A 13,676-nucleotide genomic window follows, 5' to 3' on the forward strand; every position below is an offset into this window, starting at 1 on the left:
AGTCCACATACTCAACTATCATTTAGTCCTCCATAATTGCTAACACTCACGCAATACTTGTGGTTACGGAGTTTTAATCGGACACACAGAGAAAGATAGGGGCTTATAGTTTTGCCCCACAACCTTTTACCTCAAGGGTAATGTCAACAATAATGGCTCATGCTCCCCTACATCCAATTATATATATATATAGGACAAATGTTTCCTACAAGCAGTGCTAGTTACCACCACTTGCGTTTTGTATGTTGTATGTAGTATCTGACGAAACCGAGAGTATGTACGTGTAGTATGTAGTATATAACAATGATTATATAGTATATACTAATTTTTAGGTAGTATATACCTTGTTTTGAGTATGCTCTTTTTTACGTATAAATATGTACGTATTTCACAAATATAACAAAAATTATGGGTTCATATGCAATTTTTTCATGTAACTTGCTTTGAAATATCTTAGATATATTATATGAACATATTTAAAATAATAAAATTGTATATATAATACCACATGGTAGTATATGAGATATGTGGGGTAACTACCACCGGGTTGTAGGACGGATTTTTCCTATATATATATCATGTTCTTTCCAACATGCTGAGCTTGCCAAATGATAAAATGAAAAAGAAAAGGTGAAGATCACCATCACTCTTGCATAAGGTAGAAGATAATAATAAAGGATAGGCCCTTCGCAGAGGGAAGCAGAGGTTGCCATGCGCTTTTATGGTTGGATGCATAAAATCTCAATGCGAAAGAACGTCACTTTATATTGCCCCTTGTGATATGAACCTTTATTATGCAGTCCGTCGCTTTTATTACTTCCACATCACAAGATCGTATAAAGCTTATTTCTCCCACACCAATCAATCATACATATTTAGAGTAATTTTTATTGCTTTGCACCGATGACAACTTACTTGAAGGATCTTACTCAATCCATAGGTAGATATGGTGGACTCTCATGGCAAAACTGGTTTAGGGGTATTTGGAAGCACAAGTAGTATTTCTACTTGATGCTGAGAATTTGGCTAGCATGAGGGGGAAAGGCAAGCTCAACAAGTTAGAGGATCCATGACAACATACTTTATCTCAGATATAAGAAAGGCATAACTCATTACGTTGTCTTCCTTGTCCAACATCAACTCTTTAGCATGTCATATTTTAATGAGTGCTCCTAATCATAAAAGATGTCAATGATAATATATCTATATGTGAAAACCTCTCTTTCCTTATTACTTCCTATTAATTGCAACAATGACCAAAGCTATGCTTGCCAACTCCCAACAACTTTTAATCATCATACTCTTTCTATGTGAAGTCATTACTCTCAATAAGATCAATATGAACTTTTTTGTTTCTTTTTATTCTTTTTCTCTTTTATTTTATTCGCCCAAGATCATGGCAAAATAATCAAGCCCTTGACTCAACACTAATCTTTATTATATATAGCTCACGGACTCGATTACAAAGGGAGATCATAAAGCAAAACTCAAAACTAGATCATGCCATAAACTTTATTCTACTATATCAAGATACTACTAATAGGATCAAACTAAGAAAAACGGTAAAGATAGGAGTTGTGATTGTGATACGATACCAGGGCACCTCCCCCAAGCTTGGCAGTTGCCAAGGGGAGTGCCCATACCCATGTAATTATATCTCCTTAGTTGGTGAAGAAGGTGGAGGTGTTGTTGATGATGCAGGCTTGTCATCCATCTTCCAAGGCATAGGTTCACCATCATAGAAGGATGATCGAGTCTCCGGAATCCTCGAATCTGCAGCCAAACTCATTCTTTTGAATCTATATTCATACTCACAGTTTTGGTTTTGCAGGCCATAGATTTGGGCTTGGAGGTGCTCGATCTTCTCATATAGCTTGAAGATGGCCTCCTCGGTGTTCTTGGCATCCGACCTGTAGTTGTTAGTGAACTCCGCAAGCATCGTGTGGCTAGCGTTGATTCCATGCTCCACCATCCCTTGGCACTTGAAAACTTGCTGCTCCATTGCTTCGAGCCTCGTCTCCATGCCTCCGGTCCCCTTTGGTCCCTCTCCATCGCAGATGTGCAACAACCCATCACGCAACTCAATGGTTTGAGGGTGTCGCAACACCTCCGCGAGGTAAGGGTTGATGACCTTCTCAAAGAACTTGTCCTTGGGGGCGCTTGGGGCCGTCATGATAACCTAGATCTGTCAGAAAAACAGCTCGAAACAAGAACAGAGGAGGTTTGCGTGATACGGGAGTCAAAACCTTCGGGAGAATATATAATGAATTTTTACCGAGCAAAATACGTATCATGCAAGAAAACGGAGTCCGGAAGGCACACGAGGTGCTCACGAGGTAGGGGGCGCGCCCAGGGGGGTAGGGCGCGCCCACCACCCTCGTGGGGCCCTCGTGTCCTTCCCGGACTGCTACTTATTTTTCTATTTTTCTAAATATTTCAAAACGGAGAAATATTGCCTTAAAAATTGTTTTGGAGTCGGTTTACTTACCGTACCACATACCTATTCCTTTTCGGAGTCTGAAACATTCCGGAAAGTGTCTCATATGTATTCCTCCGGGGTTACGGTTTCAATAATATTGGTTTCAACATTTATAGGATTACCTGAGATATAATGTTTGATTCTTTGACCGTTTACCACCTTCGGATTTGTGCCCTCGAAGTTGTTGATCTTTATGGCACCGGAACGATATACCTCTTCGATAACATAGGGGCCTTCCCATTTAGAGAGAAGTTTTCCTGCAAAAAATCTTAAACGAGAGTTGTATAGAAATACATAATCACCTATATTAAACTCACGCTTTTGTATCCTTTTGTCATGCCATCTTTTAACTTTTTCTTTAAACAACTTGGCATTTTCATAAGCTTGGGTTCTCCATTCATCAAGTGAGCTAATATCAAATAACCTCTTCTCACCGGCAAGTTTAAAATCATAGTTAAGCTCTTTAATAGCCCAATATGCCTTATGTTCTAGTTCGAGAGGTAAGTGACATGCTTTTCCATAGACCATTTTATACGAAGACATACCCATAGGATTTTTGTATGCAGTTCTATAAGCCCATAATGCATCATCAAGTTTCTTGGACCAATTCTTTCTAGACCTATTAACAGTCTTTTGCAAAATTAATTTGAGCTCTCTATTGCTCGACTCTACTTTACCACTAGACTGAGGGTGATAAGGAGATGTAATTCTATGATTAACATCATATTTAGCAAGCATTTTACGGAAAGCACCATGAATAAAATGTGAACCACCATCAGTCATTAAGTATCTAGGGACTCCAAACCTCGGGAAAATAACTTCCTTAAGCATTTTAATAGAAGTGTTATGATCAGCACTACTAGTTGGAATAGCTTCTACCCACTTAGTAACGTAATCAACAGCAACTAAAATATGTGTGTATCCATTAGAGGCAGGAAAAGGTCCCATATAATCAAAACCCCAAACATCAAATGGTTCAATAACAAGAGAATAATTCATAGGCATTTCTTGACGTCTACTAATATTACCAATTCTTTGACATTCATCATAAGACAAGACAAACTTACGGGCATCCTTGAAGAGAGTAGGCCAATAAAAACCAGATTGCAATACCTTATGTGCAGTTCTATCTCCAGCGTGGTGTCCTCCATAAGCCTCGGAACGACACTTGCGTAGGATCTATTCCTGTTCATGCTCAGGTACACAACGTCTAATAACACCATCTACTCCTTCCTTATAAAGATGTGGGTCATCCCAAAAGTAATGTCTTAAATCATAGAAAAACTTTTTCTTTTGCTGGTATGTGAAGCTGGGTGGTATAAACTTAGCAACAATATAATTAGCATAATCAGCATACCATGGAGTACTACGAGAAGTACTTATAACATTTAATTGTTCATCAGGAAAGCTATCATTAATAGGTAGTGGGTCATCAAGAATATTCTCTAGCCTAGACAAGTTGTCTGCAACGGGGTTCTCAGCTCCCTTTCTATCAACAATATGCAAATCAAATTCTTGTAGCAAGAGAACCCATCTAATAAGTCTAGGTTTAGCATCTTTCTTTTCCATAAGATATTTAATAGCAGCATGATCAGTTTGAATAGTTACTTTAGAATCAACAATATAAGATCTGAACTTATCACATGCAAATACAACTGCTAAAAGCTCTTTTTCAGTAGTAGCATAATTTCTTTGAGCATTGTCTAGAGTCTTACTAGTATAATGAATAAAATTTAATTTCTTATCAACTCTTTGCCCTAGAACAGCACCTACAACATAATCACTAGCATCACACATAATTTCAAAGAGTAGGTTCCAATCAGGTGGCTGAACAACAGGTGCAGTGACTAATGCTTTCTTAAGTATTACAAATGCTTCTACACAATCATCATCAAAGACAAATGGTATATCTTTTTTGCAATAAATTAGTAAGTATCCGGGAAATTTTTGAGAAGTCCTTAATGAACCTCCTGTAAAATCCGGCGTGACCAAGGAAACTTCTTATACCTTTGATGTCCTTGGGACATGGCATCTTTTCAATAGCATCGACCTTGGCTTTATCAACTTCAATACCTCTTTCAGAAACTTTGTGCCCCAAGACAATACCTTCATTAACCATAAAGTGGCACTTTTCCCAATTCAAGAAAAGATTAGTTTCTTCACATCTCTGCAAAACTCGATCAAGATTGCTCAAGCAATCATCAAAAGAGGAACCATAGACGGAAAAATCGTCCATGAAAACCTCACAAATCTTTTCACAGAAGTCAGAGAATATAGCCATCATGCATCTTTAAAAGGTAGCAGGTGCATTACATAAACCAAAAGGCATACGTCTATAAGCAAAAGTACCAAAAGGGCATGTAAAAGTAGTCTTTGATTGATCTCTAGCCGACACAGGTATTTGAGAGAAACCAGAATAACCATCTAGAAAGCAATAGTGTGTATGTTTGCATAATCTTTCTAGCATTTGATCAATAAAAGGTAAGGGGTAATGATCTTTTTAGTAGCTTTATTTAATTTACGGAAATCAATTACCATCATATAACCTGTGATAATTCTTTGTGGAATCAGTTCATCTTTATCATGAGGAACAACAGTAGTACCTCCCTTCTTAGGGACACAATGGACAGGACTTACCCACTCACTATCAGCAACGGGGTAGATTATACCTGCCTCCAGAAGTTTGAGTATTTCTTTTCTTACCACTTCTTTCATTTTAGGATTTAGACGTCGTTGAGGATCACGAACTGGTTTGGCATCTGCTTCCAAATTTATTTTATGTTGACATAGAGTGGGACTAATGCCCTTAAGATCATCAAGAGTATATCCAATAGCAGCACGATGCTTCTTCAGAGTTTTCAATAATCTTTCTTCTTCATGCTCTGAAAGGTTAACACTAATAATAATAGGATATATCTTCTTTTCATCAAGATAAGCATATTTAAGATTATCAGGAAACGGTTTAAGCTCAAACACGGGTTCACCCTTGGGTGGGGGAGGATCCCCTAAAATTTCAAAAGGCAAATTATGTTGCAGAATAGGTTCCTGTTTAAAGAATACTTCATCTATTTCCCTTCTTTCATTCATGAACATGTCATTCTCATGGTCTAGCAAATAGTGCTCTAAAGGATCACTAGGAGGTACGGCAATAGAAGCAAGACCAATAATTTCATCCTTACTAGGTAATTCCTCCTCATGATGTTGTTTACTAAATTTAGAGAAATTAAACTCATGAACCATATCATCCAAGCCAATAGTAACAACATTCTTTGTGCAGTCTATGGTAGCCTTGACAGTATTTAAGAAGGGTCTACCAAATATAATGGGACAAAAACTATCTTGTGGGGAACCAAGAACAAGAAAATCAGCAGGATATTTAGTTTTCCCACACAAGACTTCAACATCTCTAACAATTCCCATCGGTGCAATAGTATCTCTATTAGCATGTTCAATAATAACATCAATATCTTCTAACTCAACAAGTGTAATGTCATGCATAATTTCTTTGTATAAGTCAATATGTATTGTACTAGCACTAGCACCCATATCACATAAGCCATGATAACAATGATCTTCTATTTTAACAGAAATAACAGGCACGCCTACCACAGGTCTATGTTTATCTTTATCACAAGGTTTAGCAATTCTAGCAGTTTCACCTTCGAACTGAATAACATGCCCATCAATATTATCAGACAAGAGATCTTTAACAATAGCAATATTAGGTTCTACTTTAACTTGCTCAGGAGGTGTATAAGTTCTAATATTGCTTTTACGAACAATAGTTGAAGCTTTAGCATGATCCTTTATTCTAACAGGGAAAGGTGGTTTCTCAATATAAGAAGTAGGAACAATAGCATCATTATAAGTGACAGTCTTTTCTTAAGCTTTAATAGGTGCAGCTACTGTTACTTCTATGGGAGGATGATATTTAAACCACTTCTCCTTAGGAAGATCAACATAAGTAGCAAAAGATTCACAGAAAGAAGCTACTATCTCAGAGTCAAGTCCATATTTAGTGCTAAACTTATGGAAAATATCGGTATCCATAAAAGATTTAACACAATCAAACTTAGGTGTCATACCTGACTCCTTACCTTCATGGAGGTCCCAATCTTCAGAGTTGTGTTTAATTCTATCCAATAAATTCCATCTGAATTCAGTAGTCTTCATCATAAAAGAGCCAGCACAAGAAGTATCGAGCATGGTGCGATTGTTATCAGAAAGCCGAGCATATAAATTTTGAATAATCATTTCTCTTGAGAGCTCGTGATTGGGGCATGAATATAACATTGATTTAAGCCTCCCCCAAGCTTGAGCGATGCTTTCTCCTTCACGAGGCCAGAAATTATATATATAATTGAGATCACGATGAACAAGATGCATAGGGTAATACTTTCGATGAAATTCCAGCTTCAATCTTTTATAGTCCCATGATCTCATATCACCACATAGCCTATACCATATCAATGCGTCTCCCTTCAAAGATAAAGGGAAGACCTTCTTCTTAGCAACATCATCGGGTATACCTGCAAGCTTAAATAATCCACAAACTTCATCCACATATATTAAGTGCTCATCAGGATGCTTTGTTCCATCTCCTGTAAAAGGGTTAGCTAGCAGTTTTTCCATCATACCCGAAGGAAATTTAAAAGGAGTTTCATTTTCAATAGGTTCAGTAGGTTGAGGAGCAACTCTTTGCTCTACTGGACGGGGTGAAGATACCCCGAACAAGCCCCTCAGAGAATTACTTTCCATAGTAACAAGTGACAGTAAATTTCAGCACACTATATAATTTTTTCCTTACCAAAGGCGCTACACTCCCCAGCAACGGCGCCAGAAAAGAGTCTTGATGACCCACAAGTATAGGGGATCTATCGTAGTCCTTTTGATAAGTAAGAATGTCGAACCCAACGAGGAGCAGAAGGAAATGATAAGCGGTTTTCAGCAAGGTATTCTCTGCAAGTACTGAAATAAGTGGTAACAGATAGTTTTGTGATAAGATAGATTGTAACGAGCAACAAGTAACAAAAGTAAATAAAGTGCAGCAAGGTGGACCAATCCTTTTGTAGCAAAGGACAAGCTGGAACAAACTCTTATAATAGGAAAAGCGCTCCCGAGGACACATGGGAATATCGTCAAGCTAGTTTTCATCACGTTCATACGATTCGCGTTCGATACTTTGATAATTTGATATGTGGGTGGACCGGTGCTTGGGTGCTGTTCTTACTTGAACAAGCATCCCACTTATGATTAACCTCTATTGCAAGCATCCGCAACTACAACAAAGTATTAAGGTAAACCTAACCATAGCATGAAACATATGGATCCAAATCAGCCCCTTACGAAGCAACGCATAAACTAGGGTTTAAGCTTCTGTCACTCTAGCAACCCATCATCTACTTATTACTTCCCAATGCCTTCCTCTAGGCCCAAATAATGGTGAAGTGTTATGTAGTCGACGTTCACATAACACCACTAGAGGCTAGACAACATACATCTTATCAAAATATCAAACGAATACCAAATTCACATGACTACTAATAGCAAGACTTCTCCCTTGTCCTCAGGAATGAACGTAATTACTCACAAAGCATATTCATGTTCATAATTAGAGGGGTAATAATATGCATATAGGATCTGAACATATGATCTTCCACCAAATAAACCAACTAGCATCAACTACAAGGAGTAATCAACACTACTAGCAACCTACTAGCACCAATCCCGGACTTTGAGACAAGAATTGGATACAAGAGATGAACTAAGGTTTGGAGATGATATGGTGCTGGTGAAGATGTTGATGGAGATTGCCCTCTCCCGATGAGAGGAGCGTTGGTGATGACGATGGTGATGATTTCCCCCTCCCGGAGGGAAGTATCCCCGGCAGAACAGCTCTTCCGGAGCTCTAGATTGGATCCGCCAAGGTTCCGCCTCGTGGCGGTGGAGTCTCATCCCGAAAAGTTCTTTCTTATTTTTTTTCTCATCGAAAGACTTCATATATGAGAAGATGGACGTTGGAGAGCCACCAGGGGGCCCACGAGGTAGGGGGCGCGCCCTAGGCGGGGCGCCCCCCACCCTCGTGAGCAGGGTGTGGCCCCCCTGGCCTTCATCTTTGGCGGGGATTTTTCTTTATTTTTTTAATATGTTCCATGGAGTTTCAGGACTTTTGGAGTTGCGCAGAATAGGTCTCTAATATTTGCTCCTTTTCCAGCCCAGAATTCCAACTGCCGGCATTCTCCCTTCTTATGTAAACCTTGTAAAATAAGAGAGAATAGCCATAAGTATTGTGACATAAAGTGAAATAACAGTCCATAATGCGATAAATATCGATATAAAAGCATGATGTAAAATGGACGTATCAGTGGTGATCCAACACCTCGGCATGGCAAGAGGCTAACGGTTTGGAAGTGGTGGCGGCGAAGAGGGGAAATGAGGCAGGCTAGGGTTGGGTTATCGCAGTCTGGCTTAAATTGCCGGCTTCCCCCCTTCGCTGGCACGCCGGAGCGGGGCCACACGACGCTGAGCGGAGGAGGCGCCCTCGTATTAGTGCATCCTCGTGTGGGCCCTAACCGCCAATCCACCGTGGCGGACACGTCTAGGCGTCCTATATCCACCCCAAATATAGACCGGGTATGGGTAGTGCCGGTCTGTCCGGAGGTTTGGGCCGGCTACGAGGAGCCCAGTTGGGTGTCAAAAAAACATGTGGGCATTGATCGGACGGTCAGTCCGGACGTTGGGACGGGCTTGAGGTCCGGCTATAGATGCTTGGAGGCAAGTTGGGAAAGGAAAGAGGGGAGGGGCGGGCGTCTTCGCGTCCCATTCATGCATGCCCCCGCCCCCTCCCTTCCTCTCTCTCTCTCTCTCTCTCTCTCTCTCTCTCTCTCTCTTGTCCTAACCTAAACCCAGCCTGGTCTCTTTTGTGCCAACGGGCCGCATTGCATTGTCGTTGCCCTATATCCCTTTCGCTTCTCCCAACCATCTTTTTCCCTCCTTCCCGGGAAAATATCTGGTGCACCGATGCTTGTGGTGCTACCGGTGCATCGAACTCATGTTGCACGTTTTAAATGTTTAAAAAATTCTGAAAAAAACGCACAATATTTATGTAGGTTGTCACAAAATTTTAAGTCAAAATTCAAAATATAGCTCTAAAAACAAAAATGATAAATTCAAGACTGAATAATACATAACATAAGTTGGGCTTTAGGTTTAACCCATTATCACACTGATGGCGAATTTGTCTTTTTTGTATCTCAAGAAATGTTTCAAATTTTTATATGAAATTTTACAACAACATACACTGATGTTGTGTCAATGTGCTAGTTTTTTTAGATTTATTAAAATGTTGTATGGCATCCGGTGCATCGGTAGCACCACAAGTATGGGTGCACCAGATACATTCCCCCTCCTTCCCTGTCGGCATGCAGGGTGGTGGACAGGATCGCCACGCAGGTCTGGGGCTGGCTCCGGTGACCGAAAAAGGCTTTCGCCCCGCTTTATATATAAAGCAAAGATCATCAACAACCCAGTACAAACGCACGCCAACACAACACACACACCCAAGGCAGGATACAAAGATGCTGAGCGCAGCAACACCACCCCTACCACTACAAGAGCAACCGGAGAACTCGGCCGTGAACACGCCACCACCAAGAGGTGAAGCCGCATATGGCGAATCGTGTGCTCCAAGGCGACACCTCCAGGAAGGGAACGACACCAGAGCGCCGTCACCGCCCGACACGAGGGTCAGGGTTTCCCCTGGAACAACACGGCGGGCAATGAAGGTCGCGACGACGCCTTCAAGAAGGGAACGATTAACCGCCGCCGGTCCGTCTGAAGATAGAGCAGGTTTTCACCCTAGCCGACAATCACCACCATCGAACGCCACACCCCGGCAACCATGCCGCCCACACGGCCATGGTCACCAGGCAGCACCAAGCCACGGGCTCTGCCCATGAGCACCGTGCTCCCACCACCAGGGCCGCCACCCTGTCATCCAAGACCTTGACACCACCTCACCCGAGAGCAGCCGCTACTCCAACCAAAGAGACGAGTGGAAAGGCCCCGTCTTTCGCACCCCTGGGCGACCCCCAGCGTCGAGACCCAAGAGGCCGGCTGAAACTAGCCTCCATCGTCCTGTCCTGCTGCACCGGGTGCGAGACGGGCTCAGTCCTGCTGCCGGGCACGAGACGAGGTTGGTCCTGCTGCCGGGCGCGAGACAAGCTCGGTCATGCTGCCGGGCACGAGACGAGATCAGTCCCGCAGCACCGAGTGCGAGACAGGTGATGGACCGCAGCTGGGAGAGGGCCAGCCCTTTGATGAAGGTAGTGTCCGAACGCCGAGGAGAGGAATAGAAGGCCAAAACAAGCCGCTTCCCGACGGGCCGACGACGGAGATGTCCGGTTGCCGCCGTGAAATGACCCGAACCACCGCCATGAGCCACCACCATGCCGTGGCAGCCCACATCCATGCCAGGACCCCGAGGGGCAGCCCCGAGCCGCCCTGCAGCGGCTGTGGTGCGCCACCGAGGTCGCAGCCCACCCCCGCGCTGCCCGTCTGCGCCAAATTCCAAACCAGGAGCCGCCGCCGCCATGAGCACTCCAGCCACCGCGCAGCCTGCGCCCCAGCCCCGCCACCACCTCCCGCACCGTGCCGGAGCAGACCGGAGTCAGGTTCGGCCAGACCTGACAAAGGACACCCCACCGCGACCAACGGAAGAGAGCCCACCTCCCGCGTTGCCTGGATCCCGCGAACACAGCGTGCTCCACCGCCCCCGTGCAACCCTCCGCACCACCAGGAGACGCCCAGCACCGCCTCCAGTCACTGCCACAGCGCCGCCGGCGCCGTCCCGCACCACGACGTACCCCGTCCCGATTGAATCTGCCCGCGGCAACCACACCACACGAGGGGGAGAAATCGCCCCGCCGCCGCCTAGGCCGATCGGGCTTTACCCGCCAGCGCGAGCAGGCGGCGACGAGGAGGGAGGAGGAGAAATAGGGCTGCTGGTGGGGGGCGGCTAGGGTTCCTCCCCTGCCGCCCGCAGGAGCGACAGAGGGAGGAGCGGGGCTGACAACAACGTTTCGGGCTTGCTGTTGTTGTCCTTGTCGTACTTTGGATAAGGTGGTTTTGTGGTCCTGGCTCCGATGATCTCCCTATCGGCCTGCAAACCTCAACTTCTTCTGTTGCTGAAGTACTCCCCAATGCCTTGTGGCCCCGAGACCATGACCAAGGGTGGTACTTAGCAAGGGTGGCCATGTGAAATACCTTTTTCCCTTTGTTTTATCATCTTCCCTAGCCTCCCTTGGGTAACTACCGCGGAGTGGTTTACTTTTTGTTCATTTGGATCTCTCCTTTCAACCAGCAGGTACTGAGGTAGAACTGCCAATCCACCTTTTTTTACACGGGACATAAGAGCAACTTCAATGGGGCGACCCATTTCGTCCGCGGCCGTCCGTTTGGGTCGGCGCGGACAAAAAAGCGGCCTAACATGCCGACCCAAATGGACGTGCGTCCGCTTTCGTCCTCCTGCCGACCCATCCCGGCCCATTTTTGAGCCTGATTTGCGTCGGCACGGACACAAGACGGACGCGCGTGCTCGCCCTCTTTCCTCACCGGGCCCGCTGGTCAGTGGCACATTGGATTCACACCCTCGCCCGCCTGCTACATCGCCGACGCCGCCGGCCATTTTTTCAGATAAAAATGGATACATCGATAGTTCTAGTGTACACAGATAAAAGAAAAGACCACTACTCGTCGTTTTCTGACTCCGACTCGGTAATGTCCTCCTCCGACGTCTGAATGTAGGCGTCAGCATGCTGCTCGTCTTGAAAGTCCCAACCCGACGTTTCTCGTAGCTTCAGTTTCAATTGAGCTGCCTGCTTCCGCGAACGCTTGTCCTCCCGATAGGCGGCTCGCTCCCTCCTCCTCGCGTCCCTCTCCAACCTCCTTTGCTTTTAGAACTGGCGCTCGTCGACGATGTCCTGCGGGAAGCCTCCGCGCCACACCACCAAGGCTTCCACGTCCTTCTCCGCGATGGCGAGGCAACGCTGCCGCCTCTGGTGGACACGACGATCCTCGTCGGTGAAAAGCCGCAGGAGAGGCGCCAGATCCTGCGTTCGCTGGCTCGACACGTTGGGAAAATTCATATCCCGACGAGGCCTTAGGAGGCACCACGCTGCCGCGTCGTGCGCGCGGGCCGCCTCCTCTGCGGTGTCGAAGGTGCCGAGGATGAGACGTTTCTCGCGAAACCAGATCTCGGAGGAGAAGGCGCCGGAGCGGCACTCGCGGACTCCGCGAAAATCCGAAGCGCCCAGGCGGCGGATCGACATGGTGGCGCAGAGGCGGCGAGAGTGGGCGACGGACAGAGTGTGGAGGGAGTGCCTTCTTTATAACGAGCGTCAGCCGCGGTGCGCGCGCGAACCTTTCCCGCGCGCTGGAGCGCCAAAACCAGCGCGCTAGGCCGCTTTCCCCTGCGCGCGTGAACCTTTCCCGCGCGCTGGAGCGCCAAAACCAGGGCGGCGACATGATCTAAAACGCGCGCGGTCATGAAATGGGTCGGCTCGTTGGGCACACTGCCGACCCAAAACTAAAAGAGGGCGGACGGCGGGCGGGCGGCCGACCCAAACGGGCAACCCATTGGAGTTGCTCTAACAGAGCATGTTATGTTACAAACTACTACCTTTGTTCCATAATATAAAAACGTTTTTGACTCTAGTGTAATGCCAAAAATGTTTTTATATTATGAGATGGAGGGAGTATTATATTGTACATCCCCATTGTAGTTTTCTGGCATGGATCTCTACTATCTTACTGCCATTTTGTAGTCACCACAAAAGAGAAGTTTTTTTGCGGGGGACCACAAAGAGAAGTTTGTAACATAAAATCGTAGTTACAGACTTCCATCTATGATTTGGATCTCAGCTATCTACTGTTGTTGCAAACTGAAGGCATCAAGTGAAACAACATCGGTCCAGTTACTCAGAATCTTTGACAGTTTACTGCGCAGTGGGAAAGCAGAAATGGTCTTTGCGACTAATCAACGAATTATTGTAAACTTCTTTAATGGGCACACAAAATGCACCGAAAACACTATAATGTGGATTCAGCCAAGACATCATTTCGTATTCAACGATTTCTTCCAGCAACCCTGCAAGAACCACTCCCACCAAGTTGGCAGACAAGCCTGACCAAAATGGCA

Source organism: Triticum urartu, chromosome 5A (genome assembly GCF_056163025.1).
Source record: "Triticum urartu cultivar PI428250 chromosome 5A, HENAU_Tu73, whole genome shotgun sequence".
In the NCBI taxonomy this organism is placed as follows: Eukaryota; Viridiplantae; Streptophyta; class Magnoliopsida; order Poales; family Poaceae; genus Triticum; species Triticum urartu.